This window comes from Perna viridis, chromosome 8 (assembly GCF_037379345.1).
Source record: "Perna viridis isolate PV_CMFRI_1.1 ecotype Kerala chromosome 8, ASM3737934v1, whole genome shotgun sequence".
In the NCBI taxonomy this organism is placed as follows: Eukaryota; Metazoa; Mollusca; class Bivalvia; order Mytilida; family Mytilidae; genus Perna; species Perna viridis.
Genome location: NC_142452.1, coordinates 1,318,154 through 1,336,172, shown reverse-complemented (window position 1 = coordinate 1,336,172; position 18,019 = coordinate 1,318,154). Strand labels below are relative to the sequence as shown.

Below are 18,019 nucleotides of genomic sequence, written 5' to 3'. Positions count from 1 at the left end.
ATGACCGTGAGCAAAGTTGCTCCCATCCGCAAAAATGACCCTTCATACTTGTAAACTATCAATGAACCATTTGGCCTACTGTACAGCTGTGGTTTTTTTTTTTATGTGAAATGAATGTATTCTGCGGCAAATGGTTCAAACCAATCGGAAAATTTGCCTGATCATCAAAGTGCAAACGAAAACTTGGTCGGATCATAATTTTTGCACAGAAAACTTCGAAGTAGCATTTGAAAGTGCACCAAGGACAGGTCCATCTTTAAATGATATATTTTTCTCCAATTTGTTGGACCGGTTCTGTGGTGTAGTGGTTATCACGTCTGCTTTACACGCAGAAGGTCGCGAGTTCGAACCTCGCCAGAACCTCTAGATATTTTTGTACTCCGAAAAGTTCAAAAGATATGTTTGTACACTCCGAAAAATCAAATCGAATCGAATAGCTATAGCTATAACATATTTTACCCAAGACTTGAAAATAGTTCAATTACACGAAGAAAACTAATTCTCTGGACAAACCGTGTCGACGTACATGCGATATACCAGAATTTATTACTTTTCAAAAGAAGTGGCTGGTCTATTTTTTTTCTCCTTAATTTTAACATTTTCCACTGCAACTCTTTTCCGATATATCTGTTTCGGCTGAGGAATAACCTCAGGACCTTCCGCGTGTTGTGCAAATGTGATTTTTTTTATTTTGATAAAATTTTATGCACATTAATACATTCATAAAATAATTATTAGTGCTAGTCTACCAATAACTCATAATATCAGTGTTAATTTGAATTGTAACAATGAATTACAATCAGATCTCAATTTAAAGTCACTATGTATTTCATTATTACTGATCCTTTATATAGAATGTTTGTTTAAATCATATTTTTTTTTCCAAATTAATACAGACACCTTTTCTGTTTATAATACAAGTATGCGTCATTTACATGCTTTTTGAGAACATTTTTATAATATGGCGCTGTGTCTATCAATTTCTCATGCATCCTTCGTAGAAACATTTCTCCTCTTTACAACACAAAATCTTAGAACTAGCACATAAAACTATATTTGCAAATTATAAGTTTATATGTTTATCCTTCTTGACTAGACCAAAGTGACATATATAATTGAAGTCTAGTGCATTGACAATGCTTGCAGAACTATTACATGTACACAGAATGTTATGTAAAAAATCTTTAAAAAAAAGTCATTCAACTGAGTCAAACATCTACACAGAATAGTTAAATGCTCCAAGTCCTCATGTACATCTTCGCAAACTGGACACATAGAATCAGCAGTAATATGACATCTCATCTTTCTCTCCTTAGAGAAGAAAAAAATGAAAAAGTTCAGAACTTTTTGACCATCAAATTTTAAACATATTTCACACCAGTAATGTAAAGAATTACATGTAAGTTTCCTTGGTAATGTCTTTAACAATATCTCATAAAATGATCTTGTTGTATTAGGTAAAGCGTACTTTCTACCATCAAGACTATAAATTATATTCAAAACGGGTGCAATTACAAGTGTTTGTGTTTGTATTTTCTTCAACTAAAAGCATATAATCTTGTGGAAAAATCAGGCAAACATTCTAATTGTCTATGAGTAAAATGATAAAACAGTATTTCAACACCACGATTGATTTCTTGTACTTTAGAAAAAGAAATAAGGACATGTAGCTTTCCAAACAACATTATAATCCACATCTAATAGCCGACCTAAAAACTTGAGTCTAAAAGCATACATTTTATGACGGCAAAAATATATGTTTCCGCTGAGGATTGAACTCAGGACCTTCCGCGTGTTAAGCGGATGTGATAACCACTACATCACGGAAACCTTACGTATTCAGGTATGAAAAAACTTATTTAACTTTGATGCAAATGCGTCAACACTCATATTGCACAAAATTATAATGCAAAAGAAAAGGCTGGAAAAAATTTTCTGAAATGACCGTGAGCAAAGTTGCTCCCATCCGCAAAAATGACCCTTCATACTTGTAAACTATCAATGAACCATTTGGCCTACTGTACAGCTGTGGGTTTTTTTTTATGTGAAATGAATGTATTCTGCGGCAAATGGTTCAAACCAATCGGAAAATTTGCCTGATCATCAAAGTGCAAACGAAAACTTGGTCGGATCATAATTTTTGCACAGAAAACTTCGAAGTAGCATTTGAAAGTGCACCAAGGACAGGTCCATCTTTAAATGATATATTTTTCTCCAATTTGTTGGACCGGTTCTGTGGTGTAGTGGTTATCACGTCTGCTTTACACGCAGAAGGTCGCGAGTTCGAACCTCGCCAGAACCTCTAGATATTTTTGTACTCCGAAAAGTTCAAAAGATATGTTTGTACACTCCGAAAAATCAAATCGAATCGAATAGCTATAGCTATAACATATTTTACCCAAGACTTGAAAATAGTTCAATTACACGAAGAAAACTAATTCTCTGGACAAACCGTGTCGACGTACATGCGATATACCAGAATTTATTACTTTTCAAAAGAAGTGGCTGGTCTATTTTTTTTCTCCTTAATTTTAACATTTTCCACTGCAACTCTTTTCCGATATATCTGTTTCGGCTGAGGAATAACCTCAGGACCTTCCGCGTGTTGTGCAAATGTGATTTTTTTTATTTTGATAAAATTTTATGCACATTAATACATTCATAAAATAATTATTAGTGCTAGTCTACCAATAATTCATAATATCAGTGTTAATTTGAATTGTAACAATGAATTACAATCAGATCTCAATTTAAAGTCACTATGTATTTCATTATTACTGATCCTTTATATAGAATGTTTGTTTAAATCATATTTTTTTTTCCAAATTAATACAGACACCTTTTCTGTTTATAATACAAGTATGCGTCATTTACATGCTTTTTGAGAACATTTTTATAATATGGCGCTGTGTCTATCAATTTCTCATGCATCCTTCGTAGAAACATTTCTCCTCTTTACAACACAAAATCTTAGAACTAGCACATAAAACTATATTTGCAAATTATAAGTTTATATGTTTATCCTTCTTGACTAGACCAAAGTGACATATATAATTGAAGTCTAGTGCATTGACAATGCTTGCAGAACTATTACATGTACACAGAATGTTATGTAAAAAATCTTTAAAAAAAAGTCATTCAACTGAGTCAAACATCTACACAGAATAGTTAAATGCTCCAAGTCCTCATGTACATCTTCGCAAACTGGACACATAGAATCAGCAGTAATATGACATCTCATCTTTCTCTCCTTAGAGAAGAAAAAAATGAAAAAGTTCAGAACTTTTTGACCATCAAATTTTAAACATATTTCACACCAGTAATGTAAAGAATTACATGTAAGTTTCCTTGGTAATGTCTTTAACAATATCTCATAAAATGATCTTGTTGTATTAGGTAAAGCGTACTTTCTACCATCAAGACTATAAATTATATTCAAAACGGGTGCAATTACAAGTGTTTGTGTTTGTATTTTCTTCAACTAAAAGCATATAATCTTGTGGAAAAATCAGGCAAACATTCTAATTGTCTATGAGTAAAATGATAAAACAGTATTTCAACACCACGATTGATTTCTTGTACTTTAGAAAAAGAAATAAGGACATGTAGCTTTCCAAACAACATTATAATCCACATCTAATAGCCGACCTAAAAACTTGAGTCTAAAAGCATACATTTTATGACGGCAAAAATATATGTTTCCGCTGAGGATTGAACTCAGGACCTTCCGCGTGTTAAGCGGATGTGATAACCACTACATCACGGAAACCTTACGTATTCAGGTATGAAAAAACTTATTTAACTTTGATGCAAATGCGTCAACACTCATATTGCACAAAATTATAATGCAAAAGAAAAGGCTGGAAAAAATTTTCTGAAATGACCGTGAGCAAAGTTGCTCCCATCCGCAAAAATGACCCTTCATACTTGTAAACTATCAATGAACCATTTGGCCTACTGTACAGCTGTGGGTTTTTTTTTTATGTGAAATGAATGTATTCTGCGGCAAATGGTTCAAACCAATCGGAAAATTTGCCTGATCATCAAAGTGCAAACGAAAACTTGGTCGGATCATAATTTTTGCACAGAAAACTTCGAAGTAGCATTTGAAAGTGCACCAAGGACAGGTCCATCTTTAAATGATATATTTTTCTCCAATTTGTTGGACCGGTTCTGTGGTGTAGTGGTTATCACGTCTGCTTTACACGCAGAAGGTCGCGAGTTCGAACCTCGCCAGAACCTCTAGATATTTTTGTACTCCGAAAAGTTCAAAAGATATGTTTGTACACTCCGAAAAATCAAATCGAATCGAATAGCTATAGCTATAACATATTTTACCCAAGACTTGAAAATAGTTCAATTACACGAAGAAAACTAATTCTCTGGACAAACCGTGTCGACGTACATGCGATATACCAGAATTTATTACTTTTCAAAAGAAGTGGCTGGTCTATTTTTTTTCTCCTTAATTTTAACATTTTCCACTGCAACTCTTTTCCGATATATCTGTTTCGGCTGAGGAATAACCTCAGGACCTTCCGCGTGTTGTGCAAATGTGATTTTTTTTATTTTGATAAAATTTTATGCACATTAATACATTCATAAAATAATTATTAGTGCTAGTCTACCAATAATTCATAATATCAGTGTTAATTTGAATTGTAACAATGAATTACAATCAGATCTCAATTTAAAGTCACTATGTATTTCATTATTACTGATCCTTTATATAGAATGTTTGTTTAAATCATATTTTTTTTTCCAAATTAATACAGACACCTTTTCTGTTTATAATACAAGTATGCGTCATTTACATGCTTTTTGAGAACATTTTTATAATATGGCGCTGTGTCTATCAATTTCTCATGCATCCTTCGTAGAAACATTTCTCCTCTTTACAACACAAAATCTTAGAACTAGCACATAAAACTATATTTGCAAATTATAAGTTTATATGTTTATCCTTCTTGACTAGACCAAAGTGACATATATAATTGAAGTCTAGTGCATTGACAATGCTTGCAGAACTATTACATGTACACAGAATGTTATGTAAAAAATCTTTAAAAAAAAGTCATTCAACTGAGTCAAACATCTACACAGAATAGTTAAATGCTCCAAGTCCTCATGTACATCTTCGCAAACTGGACACATAGAATCAGCAGTAATATGACATCTCATCTTTCTCTCCTTAGAGAAGAAAAAAATGAAAAAGTTCAGAACTTTTTGACCATCAAATTTTAAACATATTTCACACCAGTAATGTAAAGAATTACATGTAAGTTTCCTTGGTAATGTCTTTAACAATATCTCATAAAATGATCTTGTTGTATTAGGTAAAGCGTACTTTCTACCATCAAGACTATAAATTATATTCAAAACGGGTGCAATTACAAGTGTTTGTGTTTGTATTTTCTTCAACTAAAAGCATATAATCTTGTGGAAAAATCAGGCAAACATTCTAATTGTCTATGAGTAAAATGATAAAACAGTATTTCAACACCACGATTGATTTCTTGTACTTTAGAAAAAGAAATAAGGACATGTAGCTTTCCAAACAGCATTATAATCCACATCTAATAGCCGACCTAAAAACTTGAGTCTAAAAGCATACATTTTATGACGGCAAAAATATATGTTTCCGCTGAGGATTGAACTCAGGACCTTCCGCGTGTTAAGCGGATGTGATAACCACTACATCACGGAAACCTTACGTATTCAGGTATGAAAAAACTTATTTAACTTTGATGCAAATGCGTCAACACTCATATTGCACAAAATTATAATGCAAAAGAAAAGGCTGGAAAAAATTTTCTGAAATGACCGTGAGCAAAGTTGCTCCCATCCGCAGAAATGACCCTTCATACTTGTAAACTATCAATGAACCATTTGGCCTACTGTACAGCTGTGGGTTTTTTTTTTTATGTGAAATGAATGTATTCTGCGGCAAATGGTTCAAACCAATCGGAAAATTTGCCTGATCATCAAAGTGCAAACGAAAACTTGGTCGGATCATAATTTTTGCACAGAAAACTTCGAAGTAGCATTTGAAAGTGCACCAAGGACAGGTCCATCTTTAAATGATATATTTTTCTCCAATTTGTTGGACCGGTTCTGTGGTGTAGTGGTTATCACGTCTGCTTTACACGCAGAAGGTCGCGAGTTCGAACCTCGCCAGAACCTCTAGATATTTTTGTACTCCGAAAAGTTCAAAAGATATGTTTGTACACTCCGAAAAATCAAATCGAATCGAATAGCTATAGCTATAACATATTTTACCCAAGACTTGAAAATAGTTCAATTACACGAAGAAAACTAATTCTCTGGACAAACCGTGTCGACGTACATGCGATATACCAGAATTTATTACTTTTCAAAAGAAGTGGCTGGTCTATTTTTTTTCTCCTTAATTTTAACATTTTCCACTGCAACTCTTTTCCGATATATCTGTTTCGGCTGAGGAATAACCTCAGGACCTTCCGCGTGTTGTGCAAATGTGATTTTTTTTATTTTGATAAAATTTTATGCACATTAATACATTCATAAAATAATTATTAGTGCTAGTCTACCAATAATTCATAATATCAGTGTTAATTTGAATTGTAACAATGAATTACAATCAGATCTCAATTTAAAGTCACTATGTATTTCATTATTACTGATCCTTTATATAGAATGTTTGTTTAAATCATATTTTTTTTTCCAAATTAATACAGACACCTTTTCTGTTTATAATACAAGTATGCGTCATTTACATGCTTTTTGAGAACATTTTTATAATATGGCGCTGTGTCTATCAATTTCTCATGCATCCTTCGTAGAAACATTTCTCCTCTTTACAACACAAAATCTTAGAACTAGCACATAAAACTATATTTGCAAATTATAAGTTTATATGTTTATCCTTCTTGACTAGACCAAAGTGACATATATAATTGAAGTCTAGTGCATTGACAATGCTTGCAGAACTATTACATGTACACAGAATGTTATGTAAAAAATCTTTAAAAAAAAGTCATTCAACTGAGTCAAACATCTACACAGAATAGTTAAATGCTCCAAGTCCTCATGTACATCTTCGCAAACTGGACACATAGAATCAGCAGTAATATGACATCTCATCTTTCTCTCCTTAGAGAAGAAAAAAATGAAAAAGTTCAGAACTTTTTGACCATCAAATTTTTAACATATTTCACACCAGTAATGTAAAGAATTACATGTAAGTTTCCTTGGTAATGTCTTTAACAATATCTCATAAAATGATCTTGTTGTATTAGGTAAAGCGTACTTTCTACCATCAAGACTATAAATTATATTCAAAACGGGTGCAATTACAAGTGTTTGTGTTTGTATTTTCTTCAACTAAAAGCATATAATCTTGTGGAAAAATCAGGCAAACATTCTAATTGTCTATGAGTAAAATGATAAAACAGTATTTCAACACCACGATTGATTTCTTGTACTTTAGAAAAAGAAATAAGGACATGTAGCTTTCCAAACAACATTATAATCCACATCTAATAGCCGACCTAAAAACTTGAGTCTAAAAGCATACATTTTATGACGGCAAAAATATATGTTTCCGCTGAGGATTGAACTCAGGACCTTCCGCGTGTTAAGCGGATGTGATAACCACTACATCACGGAAACCTTACGTATTCAGGTATGAAAAAACTTATTTAACTTTGATGCAAATGCGTCAACACTCATATTGCACAAAATTATAATGCAAAAGAAAAGGCTGGAAAAAATTTTCTGAAATGACCGTGAGCAAAGTTGCTCCCATCCGCAAAAATGACCCTTCATACTTGTAAACTATCAATGAACCATTTGGCCTACTGTACAGCTGTGGGTTTTTTTTTTATGTGAAATGAATGTATTCTGCGGCAAATGGTTCAAACCAATCGGAAAATTTGCCTGATCATCAAAGTGCAAACGAAAACTTGGTCGGATCATAATTTTTGCACAGAAAACTTCGAAGTAGCATTTGAAAGTGCACCAAGGACAGGTCCATCTTTAAATGATATATTTTTCTCCAATTTGTTGGACCGGTTCTGTGGTGTAGTGGTTATCACGTCTGCTTTACACGCAGAAGGTCGCGAGTTCGAACCTCGCCAGAACCTCTAGATATTTTTGTACTCCGAAAAGTTCAAAAGATATGTTTGTACACTCCGAAAAATCAAATCGAATCGAATAGCTATAGCTATAACATATTTTACCCAAGACTTGAAAATAGTTCAATTACACGAAGAAAACTAATTCTCTGGACAAACCGTGTCGACGTACATGCGATATACCAGAATTTATTACTTTTCAAAAGAAGTGGCTGGTCTATTTTTTTTCTCCTTAATTTTAACATTTTCCACTGCAACTCTTTTCCGATATATCTGTTTCGGCTGAGGAATAACCTCAGGACCTTCCGCGTGTTGTGCAAATGTGATTTTTTTTATTTTGATAAAATTTTATGCACATTAATACATTCATAAAATAATTATTAGTGCTAGTCTACCAATAATTCATAATATCAGTGTTAATTTGAATTGTAACAATGAATTACAATCAGATCTCAATTTAAAGTCACTATGTATTTCATTATTACTGATCCTTTATATAGAATGTTTGTTTAAATCATATTTTTTTTTCCAAATTAATACAGACACCTTTTCTGTTTATAATACAAGTATGCGTCATTTACATGCTTTTTGAGAACATTTTTATAATATGGCGCTGTGTCTATCAATTTCTCATGCATCCTTCGTAGAAACATTTCTCCTCTTTACAACACAAAATCTTAGAACTAGCACATAAAACTATATTTGCAAATTATAAGTTTATATGTTTATCCTTCTTGACTAGACCAAAGTGACATATATAATTGAAGTCTAGTGCATTGACAATGCTTGCAGAACTATTACATGTACACAGAATGTTATGTAAAAAATCTTTAAAAAAAAGTCATTCAACTGAGTCAAACATCTACACAGAATAGTTAAATGCTCCAAGTCCTCATGTACATCTTCGCAAACTGGACACATAGAATCAGCAGTAATATGACATCTCATCTTTCTCTCCTTAGAGAAGAAAAAAATGAAAAAGTTCAGAACTTTTTGACCATCAAATTTTAAACATATTTCACACCAGTAATGTAAAGAATTACATGTAAGTTTCCTTGGTAATGTCTTTAACAATATCTCATAAAATGATCTTGTTGTATTAGGTAAAGCGTACTTTCTACCATCAAGACTATAAATTATATTCAAAACGGGTGCAATTACAAGTGTTTGTGTTTGTATTTTCTTCAACTAAAAGCATATAATCTTGTGGAAAAATCAGGCAAACATTCTAATTGTCTATGAGTAAAATGATAAAACAGTATTTCAACACCACGATTGATTTCTTGTACTTTAGAAAAAGAAATAAGGACATGTAGCTTTCCAAACAACATTATAATCCACATCTAATAGCCGACCTAAAAACTTGAGTCTAAAAGCATACATTTTATGACGGCAAAAATATATGTTTCCGCTGAGGATTGAACTCAGGACCTTCCGCGTGTTAAGCGGATGTGATAACCACTACATCACGGAAACCTTACGTATTCAGGTATGAAAAAACTTATTTAACTTTGATGCAAATGCGTCAACACTCATATTGCACAAAATTATAATGCAAAAGAAAAGGCTGGAAAAAATTTTCTGAAATGACCGTGAGCAAAGTTGCTCCCATCCGCAAAAATGACCCTTCATACTTGTAAACTATCAATGAACCATTTGGCCTACTGTACAGCTGTGGGTTTTTTTTTATGTGAAATGAATGTATTCTGCGGCAAATGGTTCAAACCAATCGGAAAATTTGCCTGATCATCAAAGTGCAAACGAAAACTTGGTCGGATCATAATTTTTGCACAGAAAACTTCGAAGTAGCATTTGAAAGTGCACCAAGGACAGGTCCATCTTTAAATGATATATTTTTCTCCAATTTGTTGGACCGGTTCTGTGGTGTAGTGGTTATCACGTCTGCTTTACACGCAGAAGGTCGCGAGTTCGAACCTCGCCAGAACCTCTAGATATTTTTGTACTCCGAAAAGTTCAAAAGATATGTTTGTACACTCCGAAAAATCAAATCGAATCGAATAGCTATAGCTATAACATATTTTACCCAAGACTTGAAAATAGTTCAATTACACGAAGAAAACTAATTCTCTGGACAAACCGTGTCGACGTACATGCGATATACCAGAATTTATTACTTTTCAAAAGAAGTGGCTGGTCTATTTTTTTTCTCCTTAATTTTAACATTTTCCACTGCAACTCTTTTCCGATATATCTGTTTCGGCTGAGGAATAACCTCAGGACCTTCCGCGTGTTGTGCAAATGTGATTTTTTTTATTTTGATAAAATTTTATGCACATTAATACATTCATAAAATAATTATTAGTGCTAGTCTACCAATAATTCATAATATCAGTGTTAATTTGAATTGTAACAATGAATTACAATCAGATCTCAATTTAAAGTCACTATGTATTTCATTATTACTGATCCTTTATATAGAATGTTTGTTTAAATCATATTTTTTTTCCAAATTAATACAGACACCTTTTCTGTTTATAATACAAGTATGCGTCATTTACATGCTTTTTGAGAACATTTTTATAATATGGCGCTGTGTCTATCAATTTCTCATGCATCCTTCGTAGAAACATTTCTCCTCTTTACAACACAAAATCTTAGAACTAGCACATAAAACTATATTTGCAAATTATAAGTTTATATGTTTATCCTTCTTGACTAGACCAAAGTGACATATATAATTGAAGTCTAGTGCATTGACAATGCTTGCAGAACTATTACATGTACACAGAATGTTATGTAAAAAATCTTTAAAAAAAAGTCATTCAACTGAGTCAAACATCTACACAGAATAGTTAAATGCTCCAAGTCCTCATGTACATCTTCGCAAACTGGACACATAGAATCAGCAGTAATATGACATCTCATCTTTCTCTCCTTAGAGAAGAAAAAAATGAAAAAGTTCAGAACTTTTTGACCATCAAATTTTAAACATATTTCACACCAGTAATGTAAAGAATTACATGTAAGTTTCCTTGGTAATGTCTTTAACAATATCTCATAAAATGATCTTGTTGTATTAGGTAAAGCGTACTTTCTACCATCAAGACTATAAATTATATTCAAAACGGGTGCAATTACAAGTGTTTGTGTTTGTATTTTCTTCAACTAAAACCATATAATCTTGTGGAAAAATCAGGCAAACATTCTAATTGTCTATGAGTAAAATGATAAAACAGTATTTCAACACCACGATTGATTTCTTGTACTTTAGAAAAAGAAATAAGGACATGTAGCTTTCCAAACAACATTATAATCCACATCTAATAGCCGACCTAAAAACTTGAGTCTAAAAGCATACATTTTATGACGGCAAAAATATATGTTTCCGCTGAGGATTGAACTCAGGACCTTCCGCGTGTTAAGCGGATGTGATAACCACTACATCACGGAAACCTTACGTATTCAGGTATGAAAAAACTTATTTAACTTTGATGCAAATGCGTCAACACTCATATTGCACAAAATTATAATGCAAAAGAAAAGGCTGGAAAAAATTTTCTGAAATGACCGTGAGCAAAGTTGCTCCCATCCGCAAAAATGACCCTTCATACTTGTAAACTATCAATGAACCATTTGGCCTACTGTACAGCTGTGGGTTTTTTTTTATGTGAAATGAATGTATTCTGCGGCAAATGGTTCAAACCAATCGGAAAATTTGCCTGATCATCAAAGTGCAAACGAAAACTTGGTCGGATCATAATTTTTGCACAGAAAACTTCGAAGTAGCATTTGAAAGTGCACCAAGGACAGGTCCATCTTTAAATGATATATTTTTCTCCAATTTGTTGGACCGGTTCTGTGGTGTAGTGGTTATCACGTCTGCTTTACACGCAGAAGGTCGCGAGTTCGAACCTCGCCAGAACCTCTAGATATTTTTGTACTCCGAAAAGTTCAAAAGATATGTTTGTACACTCCGAAAAATCAAATCGAATCGAATAGCTATAGCTATAACATATTTTACCCAAGACTTGAAAATAGTTCAATTACACGAAGAAAACTAATTCTCTGGACAAACCGTGTCGACGTACATGCGATATACCAGAATTTATTACTTTTCAAAAGAAGTGGCTGGTCTATTTTTTTTCTCCTTAATTTTAACATTTTCCACTGCAACTCTTTTCCCATATATCTGTTTCGGCTGAGGAATAACCTCAGGACCTTCCGCGTGTTGTGCAAATGTGATTTTTTTTATTTTGATAAAATTTTATGCACATTAATACATTCATAAAATAATTATTAGTGCTAGTCTACCAATAATTCATAATATCAGTGTTAATTTGAATTGTAACAATGAATTACAATCAGATCTCAATTTAAAGTCACTATGTATTTCATTATTACTGATCCTTTATATAGAATGTTTGTTTAAATCATATTTTTTTTTTCCAAATTAATACAGACACCTTTTCTGTTTATAATACAAGTATGCGTCATTTACATGCTTTTTGAGAACATTTTTATAATATGGCGCTGTGTCTATCAATTTCTCATGCATCCTTCGTAGAAACATTTCTCCTCTTTACAACACAAAATCTTAGAACTAGCACATAAAACTATATTTGCAAATTATAAGTTTATATGTTTATCCTTCTTGACTAGACCAAAGTGACATATATAATTGAAGTCTAGTGCATTGACAATGCTTGCAGAACTATTACATGTACACAGAATGTTATGTAAAAAATCTTTAAAAAAAAGTCATTCAACTGAGTCAAACATCTACACAGAATAGTTAAATGCTCCAAGTCCTCATGTACATCTTCGCAAACTGGACACATAGAATCAGCAGTAATATGACATCTCATCTTTCTCTCCTTAGAGAAGAAAAAAATGAAAAGTTCAGAACTTTTTGACCATCAAATTTTAAACATATTTCACACCAGTAATGTAAAGAATTACATGTAAGTTTCCTTGGTAATGTCTTTAACAATATCTCATAAAATGATCTTGTTGTATTAGGTAAAGCGTACTTTCTACCATCAAGACTATAAATTATATTCAAAACGGGTGCAATTACAAGTGTTTGTGTTTGTATTTTCTTCAACTAAAAGCATATAATCTTGTGGAAAAATCAGGCAAACATTCTAATTGTCTATGAGTAAAATGATAAAACAGTATTTCAACACCACGATTGATTTCTTGTACTTTAGAAAAAGAAATAAGGACATGTAGCTTTCCAAACAACATTATAATCCACATCTAATAGCCGACCTAAAAACTTGAGTCTAAAAGCATACATTTTATGACGGCAAAAATATATGTTTCCGCTGAGGATTGAACTCAGGACCTTCCGCGTGTTAAGCGGATGTGATAACCACTACATCACGGAAACCTTACGTATTCAGGTATGAAAAAACTTATTTAACTTTGATGCAAATGCGTCAGCACTCATATTGCACAAAATTATAATGCAAAAGAAAAGGCTGGAAAAAATTTTCTGAAATGACCGTGAGCAAAGTTGCTCCCATCCGCAAAAATGACCCTTCATACTTGTAAACTATCAATGAACCATTTGGCCTACTGTACAGCTGTGGGTTTTTTTTTATGTGAAATGAATGTATTCTGCGGCAAATGGTTCAAACCAATCGGAAAATTTGCCTGATCATCAAAGTGCAAACGAAAACTTGGTCGGATCATAATTTTTGCACAGAAAACTTCGAAGTAGCATTTGAAAGTGCACCAAGGACAGGTCCATCTTTAAATGATATATTTTTCTCCAATTTGTTGGACCGGTTCTGTGGTGTAGTGGTTATCACGTCTGCTTTACACGCAGAAGGTCGCGAGTTCGAACCTCGCCAGAACCTCTAGATATTTTTGTACTCCGAAAAGTTCAAAAGATATGTTTGTACACTCCGAAAAATCAAATCGAATCGAATAGCTATAGCTATAACATATTTTACCCAAGACTTGAAAATAGTTCAATTACACGAAGAAAACTAATTCTCTGGACAAACCGTGTCGACGTACATGCGATATACCAGAATTTATTACTTTTCAAAAGAAGTGGCTGGTCTATTTTTTTTCTCCTTAATTTTAACATTTTCCACTGCAACTCTTTTCCGATATATCTGTTTCGGCTGAGGAATAACCTCAGGACCTTCCGCGTGTTGTGCAAATGTGATTTTTTTTATTTTGATAAAATTTTATGCACATTAATACATTCATAAAATAATTATTAGTGCTAGTCTACCAATAATTCATAATATCAGTGTTAATTTGAATTGTAACAATGAATTACAATCAGATCTCAATTTAAAGTCACTATGTATTTCATTATTACTGATCCTTTATATAGAATGTTTGTTTAAATCATATTTTTTTTTCCAAATTAATACAGACACCTTTTCTGTTTATAATACAAGTATGCGTCATTTACATGCTTTTTGAGAACATTTTTATAATATGGCGCTGTGTCTATCAATTTCTCATGCATCCTTCGTAGAAACATTTCTCCTCTTTACAACACAAAATCTTAGAACTAGCACATAAAACTATATTTGCAAATTATAAGTTTATATGTTTATCCTTCTTGACTAGACCAAAGTGACATATATAATTGAAGTCTAGTGCATTGACAATGCTTGCAGAACTATTACATGTACACAGAATGTTATGTAAAAAATCTTTAAAAAAAAGTCATTCAACTGAGTCAAACATCTACACAGAATAGTTAAATGCTCCAAGTCCTCATGTACATCTTCGCAAACTGGACACATAGAATCAGCAGTAATATGACATCTCATCTTTCTCTCCTTAGAGAAGAAAAAAATGAAAAAGTTCAGAACTTTTTGACCATCAAATTTTAAACATATTTCACACCAGTAATGTAAAGAATTACATGTAAGTTTCCTTGGTAATGTCTTTAACAATATCTCATAAAATGATCTTGTTGTATTAGGTAAAGCGTACTTTCTACCATCAAGAATATAAATTATATTCAAAACGGGTGCAATTACAAGTGTTTGTGTTTGTATTTTCTTCAACTAAAAGCATATAATCTTGTGGAAAAATCAGGCAAACATTCTAATTGTCTATGAGTAAAATGATAAAACAGTATTTCAACACCACGATTGATTTCTTGTACTTTAGAAAAAGAAATAAGGACATGTAGCTTTCCAAACAACATTATAATCCACATCTAATAGCCGACCTAAAAACTTGAGTCTAAAAGCATACATTTTATGACGGCAAAAATATATGTTTCCGCTGAGGATTGAACTCAGGACCTTCCGCGTGTTAAGCGGATGTGATAACCACTACACCACGGAAACCTTACGTATTTAGGTATGAAAAAACTTATTTAACTTTGATGCAAATGCGTCAACACTCATATTGCACAAAATTATAATGCAAAAGAAAAGGCTGGAAAAAATTTTCTGAAATGACCGTGAGCAAAGTTGCTCCCATCCGCAAAAATGACCCTTCATACTTGTAAACTATCAATGAACCATTTGGCCTACTGTACAGCTGTGGGTTTTTTTTTTATGTGAAATGAATGTATTCTGCGGCAAATGGTTCAAACCAATCGGAAAATTTGCCTGATCATCAAAGTGCAAACGAAAACTTGGTCGGATCATAATTTTTGCACAGAAAACTTCGAAGTAGCATTTGAAAGTGCACCAAGGACAGGTCCATCTTTAAATGATATATTTTTCTCCAATTTGTTGGACCGGTTCTGTGGTGTAGTGGTTATCACGTCTGCTTTACACGCAGAAGGTCGCGAGTTCGAACCTCGCCAGAACCTCTAGATATTTTTGTACTCCGAAAAGTTCAAAAGATATGTTTGTACACTCCGAAAAATTAAATCGAATCGAATATCTATAGCTATAACATATTTTACCCAAGACTTGAAAATAGTTCAATTACACGAAGAAAACTAATTCTCTGGACAAACCGTGTCGACGTACATGCGATATACCAGAATTTATTACTTTTCAAAAGAAGTGGCTGGTCTATTTTTTTTCTCCTTAATTTTAACATTTTCCACTGCAACTCTTTTCCGATATATCTGTTTCGGCTGAGGAATAACCTCAGGACCTTCCGCGTGTTGTGCAAATGTGATTTTTTTTATTTTGATAAAATTTTATGCACATTAATACATTCATAAAATAATTATTAGTGCTAGTCTACCAATAATTCATAATATCAGTGTTAATTTGAATTGTAACAATGAATTACAATCAGATCTCAATTTAAAGTCACTATGTATTTCATTATTACTGATCCTTTATATAGAATGTTTGTTTAAATCATATTTTTTTTTCCAAATTAATACAGACACCTTTTCTGTTTATAATACATGTATGCGTCATTTACATGCTTTTTGAGAACATTTTTATAATATGGCGCTGTGTCTATCAATTTCTCATGCATCCTTCGTAGAAACATTTCTCCTCTTTACAACACAAAATCTTAGAACTAGCACATAAAACTATATTTGCAAATTATAAGTTTATATGTTTATCCTTCTTGACTAGACCAAAGTGACATATATAATTGAAGTCTAGTGCATTGACAATGCTTGCAGAACTATTACATGTACACAGAATGTTATGTAAAAAATCTTTAAAAAAAAGTCATTCAACTGAGTCAAACATCTACACAGAATAGTTAAATGCTCCAAGTCCTCATGTACATCTTCGCAAACTGGACACATAGAATCAGCAGTAATATGACATCTCATCTTTCTCTCCTTAGAGAAGAAAAAAATGAAAAAGTTCAGAACTTTTTGACCATCAAATTTTAAACATATTTCACACCAGTAATGTAAAGAATTACATGTAAGTTTCCTTGGTAATGTCTTTAACAATATCTCATAAAATGATCTTGTTGTATTAGGTAAAGCGTACTTTCTACCATCAAGACTATAAATTATATTCAAAACGGGTGCAATTACAAGTGTTTGTGTTTGTATTTTCTTCAACTAAAACCATATAATCTTGTGGAAAAATCAGGCAAACATTCTAATTGTCTATGAGTAAAATGATAAAACAGTATTTCAACACCACGATTGATTTCTTGTACTTTAGAAAAAGAAATAAGGACATGTAGCTTTCCAAACAACATTATAATCCACATCTAATAGCCGACCTAAAAACTTGAGTCTAAAAGCATACATTTTATGACGGCAAAAATATATGTTTCCGCTGAGGATTGAACTCAGGACCTTCCGCGTGTTAAGCGGAGGTAATAACCACTACATCACGGAAACCTTACGTATTCAGGTATGAAAAAACTTATTTAACTTTGATGCAAATGCAACAACACTCATATTGCACAAAATTATAATGCAAAAGAAAAGGCTGGAAAAAATTTTCTGAAATGACCGTGAGCAAAGTTGCTCCCATCCGCAAAAATGACCCTTCATACTTGTAAACTATCAATGAACCATTTGGCCTACTGTACAGCTGTGGGTTTTTTTTTTATGTGAAATGAATGTATTCTGCGGCAAATGGTTCAAACCAATCGGAAAATTTGCCTGATCATCAAAGTGCAAACGAAAACTTGGTCGGATCATAATTTTTGCACAGAAAACTTCGAAGTAGCATTTGAAAGTGCACCAAGGACAGGTCCATCTTTAAATGATATATTTTTCTCCAATTTGTTGGACCGGTTCTGTGGTGTAGTGGTTATCACGTCTGCTTTACACGCAGAAGGTCGCGAGTTCGAATCTCGCCAGAACCTCTAGATATTTTTGTACTCCGAAAAGTTCAAAAGATATGTTTGTGCACTCCGAAAAATCAAATCGAATCGAATAGCTATAGCTATAACATATTTTACCCAAGACTTGAAAATAGTTCAATTACACGAAGAAAACTAATTCTCTGGACAAACCGTGTCGACGTACATGCGATATACCAGAATTTATTACTTTTCAAAAGAAG

The 18,019-nt window shown here is 32.7% G+C and overlaps 1 protein-coding gene and 19 non-coding genes across 20 annotated transcripts in view; 11 read left to right on the top strand and 9 right to left on the bottom strand.

The window, feature by feature from the left end:
- The window catches only part of LOC148608750 (uncharacterized), a 226,934-nt gene that overhangs the window by 34,236 nt on the left and 174,679 nt on the right, over positions 1-18,019 (top strand). The window lies entirely within an intron of this gene.
- On the top strand, positions 291-363 carry Trnav-uac (transfer RNA valine (anticodon UAC)). Its single transcript has one exon. It is a non-coding gene; the product is annotated as a tRNA-Val (tRNA).
- Positions 1,758-1,830, bottom strand: Trnav-aac (transfer RNA valine (anticodon AAC)). The gene has a single exon. It is a non-coding gene; the product is annotated as a tRNA-Val (tRNA).
- Positions 2,230-2,302, top strand: Trnav-uac (transfer RNA valine (anticodon UAC)). The gene has a single exon. It is a non-coding gene; the product is annotated as a tRNA-Val (tRNA).
- On the bottom strand, positions 3,697-3,769 carry Trnav-aac (transfer RNA valine (anticodon AAC)). Its single transcript has one exon. It is a non-coding gene; the product is annotated as a tRNA-Val (tRNA).
- On the top strand, positions 4,170-4,242 carry Trnav-uac (transfer RNA valine (anticodon UAC)). Its single transcript has one exon. It is a non-coding gene; the product is annotated as a tRNA-Val (tRNA).
- On the bottom strand, positions 5,637-5,709 carry Trnav-aac (transfer RNA valine (anticodon AAC)). The gene has a single exon. It is a non-coding gene; the product is annotated as a tRNA-Val (tRNA).
- Trnav-uac (transfer RNA valine (anticodon UAC)) lies at positions 6,111-6,183 on the top strand. The gene has a single exon. It is a non-coding gene; the product is annotated as a tRNA-Val (tRNA).
- Positions 7,578-7,650, bottom strand: Trnav-aac (transfer RNA valine (anticodon AAC)). Its single transcript has one exon. It is a non-coding gene; the product is annotated as a tRNA-Val (tRNA).
- Trnav-uac (transfer RNA valine (anticodon UAC)) lies at positions 8,051-8,123 on the top strand. The gene has a single exon. It is a non-coding gene; the product is annotated as a tRNA-Val (tRNA).
- Trnav-aac (transfer RNA valine (anticodon AAC)) lies at positions 9,518-9,590 on the bottom strand. Its single transcript has one exon. It is a non-coding gene; the product is annotated as a tRNA-Val (tRNA).
- Trnav-uac (transfer RNA valine (anticodon UAC)) lies at positions 9,990-10,062 on the top strand. The gene has a single exon. It is a non-coding gene; the product is annotated as a tRNA-Val (tRNA).
- On the bottom strand, positions 11,456-11,528 carry Trnav-aac (transfer RNA valine (anticodon AAC)). The gene has a single exon. It is a non-coding gene; the product is annotated as a tRNA-Val (tRNA).
- Positions 11,928-12,000, top strand: Trnav-uac (transfer RNA valine (anticodon UAC)). The gene has a single exon. It is a non-coding gene; the product is annotated as a tRNA-Val (tRNA).
- Positions 13,395-13,467, bottom strand: Trnav-aac (transfer RNA valine (anticodon AAC)). The gene has a single exon. It is a non-coding gene; the product is annotated as a tRNA-Val (tRNA).
- Trnav-uac (transfer RNA valine (anticodon UAC)) lies at positions 13,867-13,939 on the top strand. The gene has a single exon. It is a non-coding gene; the product is annotated as a tRNA-Val (tRNA).
- Trnav-aac (transfer RNA valine (anticodon AAC)) lies at positions 15,334-15,406 on the bottom strand. The gene has a single exon. It is a non-coding gene; the product is annotated as a tRNA-Val (tRNA).
- On the top strand, positions 15,807-15,879 carry Trnav-uac (transfer RNA valine (anticodon UAC)). Its single transcript has one exon. It is a non-coding gene; the product is annotated as a tRNA-Val (tRNA).
- On the bottom strand, positions 17,274-17,346 carry Trnav-aac (transfer RNA valine (anticodon AAC)). The gene has a single exon. It is a non-coding gene; the product is annotated as a tRNA-Val (tRNA).
- On the top strand, positions 17,747-17,819 carry Trnav-uac (transfer RNA valine (anticodon UAC)). Its single transcript has one exon. It is a non-coding gene; the product is annotated as a tRNA-Val (tRNA).